The sequence below is a fragment of the Dromiciops gliroides genome, chromosome 2 (assembly GCF_019393635.1).
Source record: "Dromiciops gliroides isolate mDroGli1 chromosome 2, mDroGli1.pri, whole genome shotgun sequence".
Classification (NCBI taxonomy): Eukaryota; Metazoa; Chordata; class Mammalia; order Microbiotheria; family Microbiotheriidae; genus Dromiciops; species Dromiciops gliroides.
In genome coordinates, this window is record NC_057862.1 from 579,128,391 (window position 1) to 579,147,036 (window position 18,646).

The window sequence follows — 18,646 nt, forward strand, 5'->3', positions numbered from 1 at the left end:
CTCCTAACATTATATAGTTCACTATATACCCATGTATTTTCCATTAATAGTCAATAGACACGGGGCAGCTAGGTGGCGCAGTGGATAGAGCACTGGCCCTGGATTCAGGAGTACCTGAGTTCAAATCTGGCCTCAGACCCTTGACACTTACAGCGCAAGTCACTTAACCACAATTGCCTCACCAAAAAAAAAAAAAAATAGTCAATAGACACAATTGGCTTTTAGCAAGAGTAACTAATAAAAAAGTATAATAAAAAGACTAGCTACAAAACATCTCCCCTACCTTCATAAAAGCTAGGGCATGCTTTCCCATCAAAATATATACTATCCTCAGGAAAAGTGGGAACACACTTAGGGTATCATGTCATGCGGCACTCATATAGAGAACAAATGGGCCATAGCATCTCAGAGTTTCTGCTCTCTTAGAGTTCTCATGCCACCATGCGACTTCTCCCTGGGTGAGCTGCTCAGTTGGGCTTGCTCATTAGCCTAAGCTTGGTGGAAGAATTATGGCCATTCAGGGTCTCAACCCTGAGTCCTGCCATTTCCCAGGCAAGAGGTGGGAGAGAAAGTAAAGTCTTCTTTCATTTGCTTAGCTTTTTTTCATTACTTCTTCCTCTTTTAGTTCTACCTCCCTTCAGTGAACAATCTTACCCTAACTTATAGTGAGGATGAAGGATATTTCCCAAATCTTAATTTCTTCAGGGCAGACCATAACTAGGTTATGGCCGTTTATCCAATATTCACCAAACAGCTCTGGAGTTCAGAGTTCCCCAGTTTTTTAAACCCTATTTTTTTTTTTGCAGGGCAATGGGGGTTAAGTGACTTAACCAGGGTCACACAGCTAGTAAGTGTCAAGTGTCTGAGGCCGGATTTGAACTCAGGTCCTCCTGAATCCAGGGTCGGCGCCTTACCCACTGTACCACCTAGCTGCCCCCCAAACCCAATTTTCTTAAACTATGGGTCACAAGCCTATGTTGTTGAATAACTGAATGTGGGGGTTGTGAAAAATAGGTATACCTAAGTACCCGGGTTCGTGTAAAAATTTCTCGGGCATAAAAGGGTCATGAGTAGAAAAAGTTTAAGAAGCCTTGCTTTAAACTCTAATATTGTCTTGTTAATCTATGAAAAAGAATGGCTGGAGGAAAGGTAGTGGAGGCTGCCAATGTCCAGTAGAGAGCTAATTACCTTTGTTAGCCTTTTAGCAGGCAAATGAGCTACTTAGAGTCTCACATCTTTTACCTGGTATAGAATGATCCATTCACATATATGAGCAGATTCTAGTCTGCTAAGGATAAATGTGGTTTGAATGGAATCCCTTGTATCTCATTGTCTCTATAACTTGTTCCTTCTAACCAGCAAATTTGATGGAGTCTTAAAAGGATACTTAATTTTACATGACACAGACTTTTCACTATCCCAATTGCTTTCTTTTTGATGCTCTTAAACTTATCAATTTTATTCCTAAACTTCAGAGCCAAGAAGACAGACCAGGTAGAGCATGATTTTCACTTCCTTATTCCTAGAAGCTATTCCTCTCTTAATGCAGCCCAAAATTACATGAACTTTTTTCACATGCCATTTCACACCTTTTAAATCTTGTTGAGCTCAAAACCTTCAGATTTTTTTCCAGGAAAAATAATGTCAAACTAAATCTCTTTATCATGTATTTGTGCCATTTATTTTATATTTATTGCTATAGAACATTTATTGTTTTAGATCTAGCATATAATTTTTTCTTCTATAGACATTTTTGGATCCTGATTATTATCCAGCATGTGATCCAGTAGTCCCACCTTTGTGTTATATACAAATTTGATAACTATACAACTAATACCTTTAATTTTATTAATTTATCATTCCATTAACAAAAATGTCAAACTACAGAGGGTCAAGTATAGCTAAATTTGGCACTCCACTGGACATCTCTTTTCAATAACAAACAGGACCATTTAGGACAAGTTTTTAGCTAGTTCCAAATCTACCTAACTGTACCCTTTTAATAATCTTACCTTTCTCCATCTTTTCTAGACACATTAAATTCATAGTCCTTAGTATTATAGCATTAGAGGATCACAGATTTCAAGGTAGAAAGAAACTTAGAAGTAATGAAGGCCAATCCCTTCATTTTATAAATGGGGAAATTATGTCCCAGAGAAGATAAGTGACTTACCCAAGGTCACACATGTGGAAAGTAGCAGAGCAGGGATTTAAAGTCGGGTCCTTTGACTCTAAATGAGGTCCTCGCTTCATCTTCTTGGCTGCTGAGTGAAGCACATACTTCTCTTTTTATTTCCTCTTTGGCATAGTCCTTAACAAATTATACCTTAACAATAGTTATCAGTCTGTGCTAACAAGTCTTGTGAGTATCTAGATATAAATCTTCCCTCTGTCTTGATCTTAGCCCTTATTGCTGGCCTTAACACATAAAGACCAAAATCAAAGTGAAATCTGAGGCACAGGGAGGCACACATTCAAGGTCAGGCAGTAGAATTGCCCATCTTGGAGGTCGTGGACAATGGGATAGATGATTGGGGTTACAGGGAGATGGACTCAATTACTTGGGAAGTCTTCTGGGATCTTATCATGCTTACTTTGATGGCTCTTTGATAAATCTGTTGTGATCCTACATCTCTAATATCTGGAATCTCTTTGCTTGTGTCCAAGAATAACTCTAGGAACTCCCTTGGAGTAAAGATTGTGTTTATTATGGCACTGCAGTAACATCAAGGTCATTTTGGAATTCCCTAAACCCAGCCCAAGACGGCTTCATGCAACGCCGCATTCCATAGATGGTTAGCACCACATTAAAATGTCATCTAAGGCAATTAATATTTTATTTATAAACACTTATAAATATTTATTATAAACAACTATTTAAATAGCAGCTCATGAGAAAACAAATCTATTACGTTTATATTAAAACATGTTCAAATGCTTAATTGTAGGAATATTTAGACAAACCATTAAAAAATGTATGCCAAATATCTTCAGGAATCTGGGCCAAACCCAATTAGACTTTCCTATTTAACTGAGAGGTTAGATTTGTTAAGATCCTACAGAAATTGGGGAAAATCTAGCTCTAGCTTGCTTTCTAACAAATCAACAGGATGGATCCCTCCTTCATGCCAGGGAGCTTAAAAAAAATGGTAAGAAATCAGATTCTTAAAGTAATTCAAATGGGGTGGGAGCAGTCTGGATAAATGTCCTAGTTTCACCTGGAGACAAAATATGTCATGTCTCTAAGTGTATCTGATTGAGCATCTTCAACCATTTTAATCAGTTCCCAAACATGCAATTGGCCTCTCTATTTCTCAAGAAGGAAGAAGGATGATTATTGTCCACATTGATCTGTTGTATATCATGTCACTTTACCCAGCCCTGTTCTGGAAATATAATTAAAGCACTCGGTGTTGATACTGGTGGCTCACACAAATGTAAGAATCTATGTTTACATTTTCTCTTTTTTATGGCTCTCAAGTTTAGTGTGAAAAGGAAGTAAATGGGACTGAATCACCTTAAATGACTGTAGCTGATTTATTTCTGTTGAAGAGGGTTGCAATTTCCATACCATGTATATTTTTCCCTCAATTACTTCACTCTTTTATTAGACTTATATTTATTTATTTTTTACACCTTCATATGTGTGCATCATAGCCCTATCACAAGCACCCTTGGTAAGACTCAAGTCTTTCCCCCTGAACACATTTGGGACATAAAACATTCAATGATGGATTTGAAAGGCAAGTTGCAGGCCTGAAATATATTTCTCTGAATTGCTATTTGGAACATTCTGCTGTTGTTGTAGCCACAGACTTCCCAGTTATGCTTAGTTTAATCACTCCTGACTTTTGGTACATGACAAACTAGATACAGTGCATTACCAAATGGCTCAGAATGACATCATAAGTCATGACATTCTTCTCTCGTGAATCTGAAGGCCATCTAACACTCTCAGTATTAATGAACTGAAATATATTTTTGAAAATGGCTTGGAAAATCATTTTTAGTAAAGATGATTATGCAAAGTTGACAAGATGGAATGTGTATTTTTCTTAGGAAGAATAAGTCAACATGGGCAAACACCATGGAGTAGGAGAAAAAAGAATTCTGGGAGATAGGCCAGATGGTGATAGCATTCAAATGACCTACAGACATATGTTAGAGATTGTCTGAGTTACCCAGACAATTAGAATAGCTAGTTATTAGACTGTTCCTTAAAAACTCCAATCCCTGATAAGTATTTTGAGATCCACTCCTAAAAGCACACTGTTGATGATATTTTTGCTTTGGGAAATTTTCTTTAAGTTTATCTACTGTGATTTCATCTACAAGAAATCATCAATACACACACATAAAAATCTACAGCCTATGCATGACTAAATCCAGTTAACCATATGCTGGTTAACTATGTGTTATAATTTTCCTTCCCTCCCTTCCTCCCTTTTTTTCTTCCTTCCTTCTCCTTTTCTCTGCACAAGGAAATGGACCACAGTATTTTCATCTATTAAATTTCAATAAAATAAATCACCATTTTTGAAGAAAAAGCAAAAGCAAAATGCTATCTAAAACCCTACTTGGAAAAGGGTTAGTTATTGTTGTGTGAAGGTTATGTTGCTTAGTTGGTTAGTTTGGGGTTAGGATTTTTACCCCCAGAAGCCATAGCTATTTTTGGAATTCTACATTTTATCCCCCCATCCCATTTAATCACACCCAGAATGCAGTGCTTGTAAACCGTACCAATGTGTCAACGATCCTCTATTTATTACATCTTATGCTTTAAATATCACCTCTGACAAACAAAAGAAAAGCAAATGTCCCTAAATTTCCTGAAGGGCTGAAACATCAAGCCCGGATTATTATTGTTTATGTCTCAGCTTTAGCGGCTCCAATGTCTCCATGGTCTGCCGTGTGCTGTGGCTGGCAATGATGGATGGCCATTACGGCAGCTTATTGGAAATGGCTTGATTTATAACCTGTTCTCCTGCCTCAGTCTAATGGCTTCATTTCTTTCCTCCAGTGCGTGATGCCACAGCCAAGGTCATTGCGCCAATGGCCTTTTGTTGTTAGTTTGCTGATGACCAGTGTGCCCAGGAGTCAGCATGGGGAGGGGGGTACAGACAGGGTGGGGGGAAGAGAAGGAAGGAGAATGAAAGAGCCAACCCTTACATTTGAATTTTTTTTTCTTCCAGTCCCTGATAACTGTACTAGAACAGTAGATTAAATGCTGTCTTCTATTTGCTTCCCATGCTTGCCAGACAAGGGGCAGCTTTATGATCCTCAGTGGGGAAGTCTATTACTCACCTCTACTTTAAATGACCAACATCAAATATATACAGCTCCCATTAAAGCTGGGATCAATAAAAATGCCATTAAGATAGTAAAAGTTGCTGATATTAGTGAAGCCCCCAAACAAAATATTTGATTTTCTTTCAGGTTGTTAGTGAGATGGAATACGGACATATAAGAGAAAGGAGAGCTGGCCATGCCTGTGGTCAATAATTTATCTCAGAGATTCATTCAGCCTCTCACCCAATATTTCCCTCCTGTCTATTGATTCCTCATCATTATTTGTCATAAGCTGTCCTAACTCAAGGAGAAAATATGCCCTGCCTGTCCAAGGGGAGTCATACCTGAAGAAATAGAAAGGAATTTCATTAAAAGCAAGAAAGGACGGCTGTGGCTTTGAGAACTCAAATAGCAAGTTGTTCAGACTTTTGTTAGTTTAGAATATCTGTACTAGCTGGAAGAAGCTAGACAGTCTCATACCTAGGATTTTTAGTATCAGAATTTGGACAAAGCATTCTTTGACTGAGGTGGATGAGTGTGGGAGAGCAATCAAAGAATAACTCTCGATTTTGAAAAAAAATAATTATCTCAATTCCATCTTTCAGGTTATTCTTCTAGCTCAATTTTCAAAGTTTTTTTTAAAACCCCTTTAGCTTCTAAATAACTGAACTAGAAAGCTTATAGCTATTTGCCTGTTTTTGGCAAAACCATTGGTAAAGAGGGGAAAAGACTGTTTTAGAACCAACAAAGTTAGCTAAAACATCAATGGTAAAGTGATGATATTTGAAATAGATTAATTTTTTTATTTACTAAAAACTCATTTTCAATCAGGCCACATTTTAAGTTAATAGGGCTCATATTATTTGACATGTCATCCAATGTTTTCCTTTGGTAGTCAATGGGAATTATTGCTGGAGTTTATTTTGTGTAGCTCTGCCCCCCTCCAAAAAAAAAAAAAAAGCAAAAACCAGTGATGAAGAATCACTAAAGATTCTGAATGTGAATGAGTTTTGATAAAACCCCCCAAATAATGACTTCTGGGATCACCAGTTAATTCAGACTGGAATATCAATTTGGTAGGATTTAAGAATGTTTAAGCTGGGGCAGCTAGATGGCGCAGTGGATAGAGCACCAGCCCTAGAATCAGGAGTACCTGAGTTCAAATCCGGCCTCAGACACTTAACACTTACTAGCTGTGTGACCCTAGGCAAGTCACTTAACCCCAATTGCCTCACTAAAAAACCAAACCAAAACAAAACAAAACAAAAGAATGTTTAACCTGAATGAGCTCAGAGATCATCTAGGACAAAGTTACCACCTCATTTTGAAAAGAAAAAAGCTGTAAGGGGACTATAGGCATGTATATGGCTTGGCCCATCCTGAGGGAGAGTTTCCTTTGACTCTCCCCTTTCCTCTTAGGGGTCAATATGAATGCTCCCAAGGGTATTCCTTATCCTCAGCTCACATGCTCTATGCAGGCCATGAAGGTGACCCATGTGATCATCGACAACTCACAACCTCTGAAGACTTTAGAAAGTAGAAACACTTGGGGGCTGCTAGGTGGCGCAGTGGATAAAGCACTGGCCCTGGATTCAGAAGGACCTGAGTTCAAATGTGGCATCAGACACTTGACACTTGCTAGCTGTGTGACTCTGGGCATGTCACTTAACCCTCATTGCCCCACCAAAAACAAAACAAAAAACAAACAAAAAAAAGAAAAGAAAATAGAAACGCTCAATATATTACATCTATACAGAGAATTCAGGAAATACTGGTACTTCTGTTGGTATAATGTCAACTCCCTTAGGTCACAGATGATCCCAATTTGTGTTTGTACCATCCAGCTAGGAGCAAAGTACCTGGAAGATATTAAACATCTATGAAATGTTTGTTGATTAATTGAAAAAGGTATTTTGTACTGTGTTTAAAATCTTTACTTCCACTTAATCTAAAAATGCAGAAGGCATTGAGAGATGCCAGAAAATAGTTCTTGTTTAATTTTTTGAGAATAATTGAATGATATCCATATTGAGATGACTGGTCTTTTTTTGGTATATCTATAGCTTTAGCTAATCTTCATATGGCATGGACTCTTCACCATCTTGCTCCCCATCCCCATACATACACACACACACACACACACACACACACACACACACACACACACACACACACCCTATATACTCCCAAACTTACTAATAGTCTTCTTAAATGGAGGTACCCAGAACTGAACATAAAAGTATAAAAGATTATGTATCTAGAATTGGAATGGACTTTTAGAAACCAAGAAGTTTAACCTAAATTTACATATCAGGAAATTGAGGCAGACAGCCATTAAGTGACTTGCCCAATGTTACATAGTGTCTGTGGCCAGATTTGATCTTAGTTCTTCCAGTCTCTTTGTCCAGTGATCCATGTACCTAGCTACTAAAGTATAAAATCATTCAGCATAGTTTTTGGTAAAATCATGGTAGAAGATAAACTTTCGTCTGTCTTTATAATAAGCAAAGACAGAGGTTCTGTAGCAATATCTTAATCTCCAAAAGACAACACATGGTTCCATTCTGTTGAAGACTTTATGTAAGTATCACAAAGTGTGAGAAGTCCTGGAAGGTCTTAGCACAGTTCTAGGTTACAGTTGGGATTTACAATAAAGACATTATAAGGGTCAGGATGAGTGAATGTTTAAGGTCCCTTTGCCTGTCTAGCATTTCATTAATGAGATGTCAAATGCATTGTTGTATAGTGAAAAGCATCATAGAATCTCAGATATAGAAGGACTTCAGAAATGTGTTTAATGAGCCTAAACAGGAATCCTTTCTCAAATATCCCTGAAAAGTGCTCATTGGGCTTCCTTGTGATGACCTTCTGTAATGGGAAATTATGACCTCCCAAGGAGCTCATTGACTTTTGAACTGTCCTAATTGCTAAGATGCTCTTTGAATTAAAATTGAAATATGCTTGGATATAACTTCTACCCATTGCTCCCAATTTTTCCCTCAAGCAGAACAAGTCTCCATCCCTTATCCACAAGATAGTCATCAAATCATTGCAAACAGCTGTTGTTGCACAGTTCTTGGCATCTGATAACTTGGGTTTAGACTACCTCTGAGACATTTTTTTTAGCTGTGTGACCCTGGACAAGTCATTTTACTTACCTGAGCTTGAGTTTTCTTGTCTATATAAAAAATTGTAGTTAGCTGCCTCCTAAGCTATTGCTTTTATGTTCTTTCTTATTGGCAAATGAGTGATAAGCCCCAAAATGAGCAGCACACTGTCATGGGAGTCTCTGTACACTTGGTAAATGGCATCTTTTTGACCCTTAGTAGTCTAAGAACATTGGGAACCACAGGGATTTTCAAGGTTGTTGTGTCTAGTGCTTAGCACACTGCCTGGCAAATAGTGATTAATAAATATCAATTGATTAAAAGGGGAGAGACTTTGTTAGTCTCAAAACATTATCTGCTATAACTATCATCTCACTGTGACAATTGCCTTAGCAACACAGTGTTCCACCAATTTGAGTGAACCAGCCACTGCCTTGTAAAAAGTAGATGCCCTCGAATGAAGGTAAAGAAACAGAGCGACTCTCAAAGGGAAGTATGAAGACAGAAGAGGAATCTCTACAGTACTAGAAAACAGCAATGCCAGAGCCAAGATAAGCTTCACATATTTTCTTTCCTGCTTCTTCCCCTCTTTCACATCACTCCCTCTCCATTAATCATCCACACATTCATCAAATGGTTTAAAAATACCTCTAGAAAATTTAAACCAAATTCTTAACCCTAATGAGTTAACATAACATTTCTTGAAGTCACATAAATATAAGTTTCAGGCAAATGTCACTGGTCAAGGTTGCATTGATTGTTGATTTGCACTCAATCTTTTAGGGCTGACATCTAGAATTATGCTCTGCACAGCTAGGGAGTACTCTAGGAGCCAATAGGAGAGAAGCATCCCAGGTGAGGGATGTTTCTGCAGACACTCCTACTCACTAACTCCCCAATGACAATGCTGAATCTTGCCAACATATGCTACGAGGCATGCTGGTGAAGGTAAGAGTCTTACTTAATTAGTAAGCCAGTCACAAATAAACTATTGGCAAACGGTAATGCTGGCAGAAAAATGGGTAGGAAAGAGCAAGGACAAATAGTTTACTGATCTGGGATTGTGGGAATTACATAGGCCATATTTTTTGGACTGCAAATACAATATCCCTGATGCAATTGCCTTGAGAAAGAAACTAAACAAAAGTTCTGGCTTGAGAAGCAGCACAGTCTAAGAGTAATATTTATCCACTGACACTTGGGAAATCCTCCATAACAAAGTGGCATTGGATGTACAGCTTGGGTGTACTTTTACCTTTCACCTGGAATGAATGCAGTTGATAGGTGAATATGGTATTTGACTACATTTATTAAGGTAGTTATTCCAAGCATTGTCCTATCTAGCCCTGATTTGATAAGCAGATATTATTTTCATGTTCTTTCTTATTGGCAAATGAGTGAGAAACCCAAAGCACACTGTCATGGGGGTCTCTGTGCATTGGCAATTGGTGGTTTCTTTTTGATCCCTATAATTCCTGTAATCTAAAAACATTGAGAACCATAGGCAATTATAAGGCAAAAAAGTGGAAAGGCTGGAAAACTAGTTTTTTTGTTCTTGCTAAATTCATATGTGATATTGTCTTCCCCTCCACATTTTTAAAGTTTGCTTTGATCTCAGGCTGGTTCTTTGGGTTGTTTCTCTCCATGGCTATTATTGTTCTGGAGTTGTCTTTCTGGTTCCCAAACTCTTGGAGACAAATGTAGCTCTATCCACACTGGAGGGAACCATTTCTGAAGAGTAATCCTTAGGTCAAGGCCAAGTCAAGGTGACAAGCATTTATTAAATGCCAACTATTATAATGTGATACAATATCAGAGAAAAAATCGTACCTGCCCTCAAGGAGCTCATAGTTCAGTGGTTGGGATTTACAATCTAATGACTTTGGTATCTTAAGATACAAATCTACTTTCAAGTTACTGTAGGCATTCAGAGATGTAAGAAAAGACTGATACCTATGACTTTGAACCACTGGGATGGCCACTAAATTATTCACTGGGAGATGAGGGGAAAAGTGAGAGACTCTATCCTTCAGTTCTCATCCAAAGCCATAAAAAAGCCAACATACTTTTAAGTAGATTGAATAAATATATTTCACACACACATTACTATTTTTCAAATTTATGTAGGTGCTTTTGCAATGAATAAAATGCATATTCTTTTGAAAATGTTACTTTGATTTTTTCAATGTTGTGGTGATATTATTAATGTTGGTATTTGTTCCAACCATGCAGAGTGCAGCCCATTTATACCCTCTCATTCTGTGTACTCTTATCCATGTTCTTCTATAAATCTATCATAGGGGACCACCTAACAACATAGATGTCTTTCTCAAACTGTGAGCTCTTCTACTCAGCTGTGTACTTTCCTTCCCCTTGACTCTATGTATAGCACAACCTCCTCTCTCTCTCTCTCTCTCTTAAGAGTTTAAACTTGCCACTTCAAAGTTCATCCTGGATGATGATATTGCTACCTTTATTATTGGCAATGGATCTGGAATATATAAAGCTGACTTTTCAGGAGATGGCACCCCTTGGGCTGTTCCCTGTGATAAAATAATGGGATTTGGCTTGCACCCAGGGGTCCCACCTGAAGATTGATTTGGAATTGATTGAATTGGGTGAGACTGAGAAACTGACTAAGAACCTACTTAAGAATAATTAAATCGAGATAACACAGGCCAACCCTGAGTAGGGTGTTGTTCTCAGAGGCTGTGGACTGAGTAATCAATAGACCACTTGACCAATTAGCTTGAAGGACCTCCCCTTTTGGGGAGGGAGACAGGAAGTAGGAAGTAGGAAGTAGGAAGTGGAGGCTGGCTCACTGGATCTTCCTCTTCATTCAGGAACCAGTGTGGTGGTGGCAGGGGCAGGACAGAGTAGAAAGATCTATTCCACTTGTTCTCTATGGAAGCATGGATAACTAAATAAAGGTCGCTTTCTCAACTTCTCTCTCTTCACTAACTTCTAATATACATTAATAAATCCTTAAAAGCCTAAACTCTTGCTGAATTTATCAGTAATCTTAGCCAGTTTCCCCCCCAAAATGGGGGGGGGGTGAGGTTAGGACCCACATTTAGATTTTAAACCTCACATCCCCTCCTCCATTATTGGGTGCCCCGGACATCAATATGTGATGGTGGATATAGGTCATAAAGAAAGATATTTGGGGAGTAAGGCCTGGAGGAAGAGGGGTATTTTAACTCTAAACTACCCCACTTTTCACAGTATTGTCACCAACTGGGATGACATGGAGAAGATCTGGTACCATATTTTCTACAATGAGCACCATGTGGCCTCTGAAGAGTACCCACACTCCTTACAGGAGCTTTCCTGATCCCCAAAATCAACAGAGAAAATATGGAACAAATTATGTTCAGAAACCTTCAACATCCCAGCAACATACATGGACATCCAGGTTGTGTTGCCCCTGTATTCCTCCTGTGATATCACTGGACTTGCAATGGTCTCCATTAGTGGTATGGCCCATACTGTGCTATTCTAGGAAGTTTATGTCCTTCTCCATGCCGTCCTCCATCTGGATCTGGCTATTTGTTATCTGACAGACTACCTCATGCGATCCCAACCAAGAAAAACTATAGAGGGAAGTCATACAAGTCCCTATAATTTGAGCAGGAGATGGCCATGGCTCCATCTAGCTCTTCTCCAGAAAATTGCTGTGAGCTACCCATTGGTCAATTTATCATAGGTAGGAGAGGTTCATTTTCCCAGAACCTCTCTTCCAACCATCTTTCTGAGGTATGGAATTCTTAGGAATGGAATCCACAAAACTACCTTCAACTTAATCATGAACTGTGACATTGATATCCATAAGGATCTGTAGGACAGTGCCATTTTGTCCAGTAAGAATATTATGAATATAGGCCTTCCACCATCTACCACAAATACTTTTAAATGGACTGGGTTCTGTGTGTGTGTGTGTGAGATTTTTATCAAAGGGTTTGATATGACAATTGCTTCCTCAAAAGAGATGAGATTTGCATTGCTTTGTTTATATTCATCATTATTATTAATTTTGGGGGGTACTTGAACCAAGATTTAAGAACTGCAATGATGAAGGTGAAAAGCAGTCTAAATATGTTGAAGGCAAACATTGCCAAAGTTCTACCATATGTCTTCAGGAATTTGTATATTTTTTAAAAATAGTTATTGCAAAAATTGCATTGTGCATGGTTACAGTATGTAAAAATCTGTAGATTTTGAAACATATATAGCACTCTATGTGTGTTACATATATATATATATATATATGTGTATGTATCTGTATATACACTTATACACACATTAATAGGCTTCATCTATACATGTATGTTAAGTACCACTAAGTAGTTCATTCAGTGGATAGAGCACTGGACCTGGAGTCAGGAAGACTCATCTTCCTGAGTTCAAATCCATCCTCAACAGCTTACTAGCTGTGTGATCCTGGGAAAGTCACTTAACTCTGTCTGCCTTAGTTTTCTCATCTGTAAAGTGAGCTGGAGAAGGAAATGGTGATCCATTCCAGTATCCTTGCCAAGAAAACCACAAATGGGGTCACAAAGAGTCAGAAATTACTGGAAAATCGGGGCAGCTAGGTGGCGCAGTGGATAGAGCACCGGCCCTGGATTCAGGAGTACCTGAGTTCAAATCTGGCCTCAGACCTTAACACTTACTAGCTGTGTGACCCTGGGCAAGTCACTTAACCCCAATTGCCTCACAAAAAAAAAAAAAAAAAGAAATGACTGGAAAATCACTGACTAGAATACATATATGTATCCAAATGTGTGTGTGTGTGTGTGTGTGTGTGTGTGTGTGTATATATATATATATAGTGAAAATATACACACATACATAAATGTATATATATGTACAGTATATTCATAAAGAGTAGAAACATAATGATACATGGATATATGCACATGCACTCTCATTTATATGCTCATGTACATCTATAGCTATATAGACATGCTACAAATATATTGTTCATTCACACACATATGTGCCGAGACCTATATTTTCATCTGTGAGGGAAACTTTTAATGTGGAAATAACTTCTACTAATACAATGCAGATTGGCAATTTATCTATAAAATATAATACTAAGAAAATGCTAGGAGCACTATGAAGTTGAGTGACTTGTTCATGATCAAACAACTAATATATGTTAGAAGCAGCACCAGAACCTAGGTCTTCATGAATCTAAGCCTGACCTCCTGTGCACTAAACCAAACTGCCTTATATACTTTGGCTATTTTTATGTAGTCATTGTATAGTCATGTATGACTCTTTTTGACCCCACTTGGTTTTTGGGGGGTAGATACTGAAGTGGTTTGCCATTTCCTTCTCCAGCTCATTTTACAGAGGAGGAAACTAAGGCAAACAGGATTAAGTGACTTGCCCATGGTCACACAGCTAGTAAGTGTCTGAGGCTCAAAAGATTTGAACTCGGGAAGATGAGGCTACCTGACTCCTGACCCAGTGCTCTATCCACTGCATTACCTAGCTGTCCCTTTATATTCTACAGAGTTTATTAATATAGAAAATTCATTCCCATTGTAAAGTAGTTTGTGCATGTATGCTTGTATCCCTGGGAAAGCTAGAGAATAATATTTTCAACATAAACATATTTCCTTCGAGCAAGTGGCACTCAGGTAACTCAGGATAATGACAGAGATAAGGGTTCCACATTCTTATCCGTAAGAGTCAATTTCACTAGAGTTTAAGGAGGTCTATTAAACCCAGTTCAGTACCACATTCCATCCTTTCCTGTTTCTGAATAGCTTTTCAGGGTAGAGAATAGCAACTTTATCCCTCCTAGGCTTCAGCTTAACAGACCTATTTCATGGCTGGACAGACTTGTGCTCCTCAGCCCCTTTTATTTCCTTGACTGAACTGTAACTATCCAATAGTGTGACATAAAACATAGCCAGAATGATACTGTCAGAGCAATGTTTAAAAAGGAGATGAAGAGAAAAAAAGTAAGGAACCTCTACGGGGACATAAAGAGGATGTAGGATGCTAGATGCTGAGCATGATTTGCTTTAGAAAAGGGAGGGGAGAAGAAAACAATTTCCAGGATTTCTCTGATTCTTTTCCATTCATTCATTCAACAAGCATTTATTAACTTCCTGGTAGATGAAAAGCACTATACTAGATGCCGGGTATATACAACCAAAACAAACAAACAAACAAACAAACAAACAAACAAACAAAACAGGCCCCCAAGGAGCTTACATTCTCTTAGTGGGATACAACAAATATATGAACATAGGTAAGTAAGAACAACCTACATACAAAGCAGTTTTGAGAGTTGAAAGGCAGATACTATGTCCTCAGAAGGAACACTAAATTTGAAGTCAGAGAACCTAGATTTGAATCCTATTATCTCTTCTTCCTGGGTGTTCTTAACAAGTCAATTCACTTCTTTGGGCCAAAATTTCCTCATCTCTTAAGTGAGTGGGTTGAATTCAATGATCTGCTAAGGTGCCTTCTATATTGATGATCCTTAGAAAGGAGACAGCCCTTATGCTAATCCTTGAAGGCAGGTAGGGTGTTTACAAGGTAAAAGTGAGGAAACAATGTATTCTAGGCATAAACAGAACAGAGAGTGCATGAAAGAAACTAATGTGCAATCATCCTAGTAATACAGGCTGAAGTTAGTTTCTGAAGAACATTACATGCCAGAGAGGTTTTTATTTTGTTTTGTTTATCCTAGAGGTAATTGGAAGTCACATAGACTTCTTAAGTAGAGAGCATAAGGAAGGACAGGTGAAGAAACATTCAGTGCCATAAATCCATCATGTATCACAATACATCTTCTTTGGCTCTCCGTTGCTCATTCTCTTAGACCCAAATACAGACATTTCAACCCAACATTGAAAGCCCTTTATAATCTAGACTCAGTTTATCTACCTTTATTTCCCATCATTCACCAAGGTAAATCTATTCTGGCCAGACTCTTCTCACCAGTTCTTGCATGGGCTGGGCTAGTTCTTAATTTGTGCCTTTGTCTTGGTCTAAGCCATTATCTGGGCCTGGAATCCCTTCCTTTCATCTTTTTGACTAGCAATCCTATCTGAAAATCCACCTCCTCCCAGGAAGCCTTCTTCCATTTCTTTCCTCAATACTGATCTCTCCCTTTCCCAACTGTCCCCAGCATTTCTTGTTTGTACCATAATTTTTTTTTTTATACTTATGCTATGAGGATTATGCTATATGATATAAACTGCCTTGGATCCTTCTCTATTGATTTCTTCTCTAAATACCCAGTTGGCAAAATTATCCTAAGAAATATGAAGTCAGGAGTTATATCTTCTTGATTGTGTATGCTCCCTAGAAAACTTCACATTCTTTTGAGGGAAACATGAGCATTTCATAGGCACTGAATACAAACTTAGTAAATAAAAAGAAAAAAATAACCTGACAAAGTCAAAACACATTTGTTCAAGAACCAACAGTAGAACGCACAGAGTCAGCACATAATAAATGCTCCTTGAATTGAATTGAAAAAATTCAAATCCAGGCCTATATCATTCCATTATAATGATGCCTGGGGATTCAGGATTGCTCTGTGTGTGTGAGTGTGTGTGTGTGTGTGTGTGTGTGTGTGTGTGTTTCAAATAAAGCAATTACTAAATCTGATGGTCCCATATAAACAAATCACCTACCTAGCAATAGCGAGGCAGCTGGGTGATTCAGCAGGATAAAGCCCTGAACCTGGAGTCAGAAAGATCTGTGTTCAAATCTGGCCTCAGCTATTGCTGTCAAAACAATTATATAACTATTTATAACTATAACTAAGCAAGCCATTTGATCTATCCGCCTCCATTTCCCAAAATGTACAATGGAGACAATAATATGGTCTACCTCCCAAATACTAACTCATTTTATCCTTACAGGCTTGTTTTGAGGGTCAAATGAGATATTTGTAAAAGTGCTTGCATAGTACCTGGCACACAGTAGGTACCACATACATGCTCATTCCTTTTCCCTTCTCTTCTTAACCCTGCTGCGTTCAATAAACTAGTTTAAACACCAAAACTCTTCCCAAAATGATGTAATCAAATGAGTGATGCTGTGATCCTTTTTTTTTTTTTAAATCACAGTCAACCTTAAAACCTTTGATTGTGAACTAATGACTACAGGAGAGACTTAGAATTGAATCTTAGAAACTATACAGTCCAATACCCTTCATTTTACAAATGAGAAAAAAAGTACAACCAAACAGGTGAGACTTGCCCAAGATCACATAGGTAGATGTGGACCACACCAACATTCAATCCAGGTGCCCCAATTACTGATCCAGAACCTCTGTTGCTTTTTACTCATTTACCATTGGAAATCACCTTGTGATGGTATCTGGAAAGGATAACAAAGAAGTAAGGGACTTGGTAGAAGAAGAACAAAATTTCTGGTGGAATGATTACACAGAAATTTATAGAGATTACTTTTTAATAAAAAATTACTTGACTTTAAAAATATTCATTCATTTATTTGTTTGCTTGTTTATTTATTCACTCATTTATTTATTTATATTCATTTAACTATCAGAAGGGAAAAAAAAACCCAAATGTTCATTTTACAAAGCCTGAAAATATCACAGTATTTCAGACACAAAAGAGACCTAAAAGACCATGGTAGAACAAGAATCTCCTTTAAAAACCTAACTGGCCATGGGGCTGTTCAGCCTTTGACCAAAACCTCCAAGGAGGAAATTTCCTTCACTAACCTCTGGCAACTCATTCCCTTTTGAGTGAGCCTTAATTTTTATTTTTTTCCCCTTAATATTAACCTTAAGTCTGACTGCAGCTTCCATTCTTGTTCTTGCTTCTATTATCTTCATTCAAGCTGGTATAAGCTTAGTACTTCTCCAGTATGACAGCCCTTTAAATACTTTAAGCAGCTAGTATGTCCTCAAAACTCCCTTCTTTACGTGAACATTTCCAGTTCCTTCAACAAATAGTCATGTGACATTATATCAGGGCCCTGTAGATTTCTTAGCCATAGACACTACTGTAGTTAAACTAGTCAAGCAGAATTGTAATTCACTTCACTGAAGGGGGTAAAAGAGAAGGCAAGGTGTATGTGGTTAGCGTTAGGGACCTAGAGTATAAAGCATTCATCAAAGAGACAAGAAAGTCTGGGCTTTATTGTGCTTTTAGTATTGGATCGTCTCAAGACCTTTGGTGAGTGACTCTATTTTTAATTCTTTAGTGGCTCCCTTTTTAAATTTCATATATTGTTTGTCCTTTGCTTTCAGAGAGAACCAATGACATCACGGAGTGATTCCTTGGCTTGAGTGTGAATTGGATTTAAGTGAGGCAGAGTTGCACAAAGTTGTCAGCCTCATTCTCCATTCCAAAGTCATCAAAGTCCAGTGACAGGACAAAAGTCATAGCCCAGAATAAAAGCAACAGCCTGGGAGGCAATGGATGGCCTTGGTGTTTTCAATGCCTGAGCAAGCTCTTAGCACTCCATAGCACCTGCTTCAGCTGCCCTCAGCCATTTCAAGAAATTGGTGACATTTGCCCATTCTGCTTGGGGAAGTCTTCACATGCTTTGGGTACATAGCCCTTTAACTCACTGGGAGGTAGACAGCTTTGAGCCCTGTTCATTATCCTCAAAATGGTTCAGCTCATCAGCTGACATGGTTTACTGGATCATGGCCATTGTGCATGCTACAGCTTCACCCAGAGTTGGGTGAAAGGGGGACAGCGAGGGTGAATGAGCAGCCCTGAAAAGCGCTCAGCAAACCCTCACATCGGAGGTGCTAGTCCTTACTTTTCATATACGATACTCATTTTGTTTTTTGCTCTCCTTTATGCATCAGGATGTACCAGGCTGATACTCCAATTTCTAAATAAGTAAAATTCATGTAACAATACTAGGTATCTTGGCCCTTCCCTTGAAAAGGAAAGGAGGAATAGAACAAGGTGTGGTGAAAGGGTTGCAGAATCTGGAATCCGTGATCTTGCTTTCAAATACCAGCTCCACAACTTGTTCTCTATGTAATAATGGACAAGTTACTTCTCACCTCCATACCTCAGTTTCGTCATCTGTAAAATGAGAACTTTCAACTAGATGCCCTTCTTGCTCCAAATCTCTGAACAGTGCGTACAACTTTCTGGAAGAATCATGGTGTATTACTGTATGATTACAACAGAGAGGAAGAAATTGGAACCTGCTTTAATGGTTCATTCCAAATTGAAATTCCCTCCTAATTTCTTTGGGAAGCTGGTCACTAAATAATGTTT

At 38.3% G+C, this 18,646-nt stretch overlaps 1 pseudogene; it reads left to right on the top strand.

Annotated features, from left to right (window-relative positions):
- Positions 1-6,716: 6,716 nt before the first annotated feature.
- LOC122739328 lies at positions 6,717-12,237 on the top strand (annotated as a pseudogene).
- Positions 12,238-18,646: the final 6,409 nt, after the last annotated feature.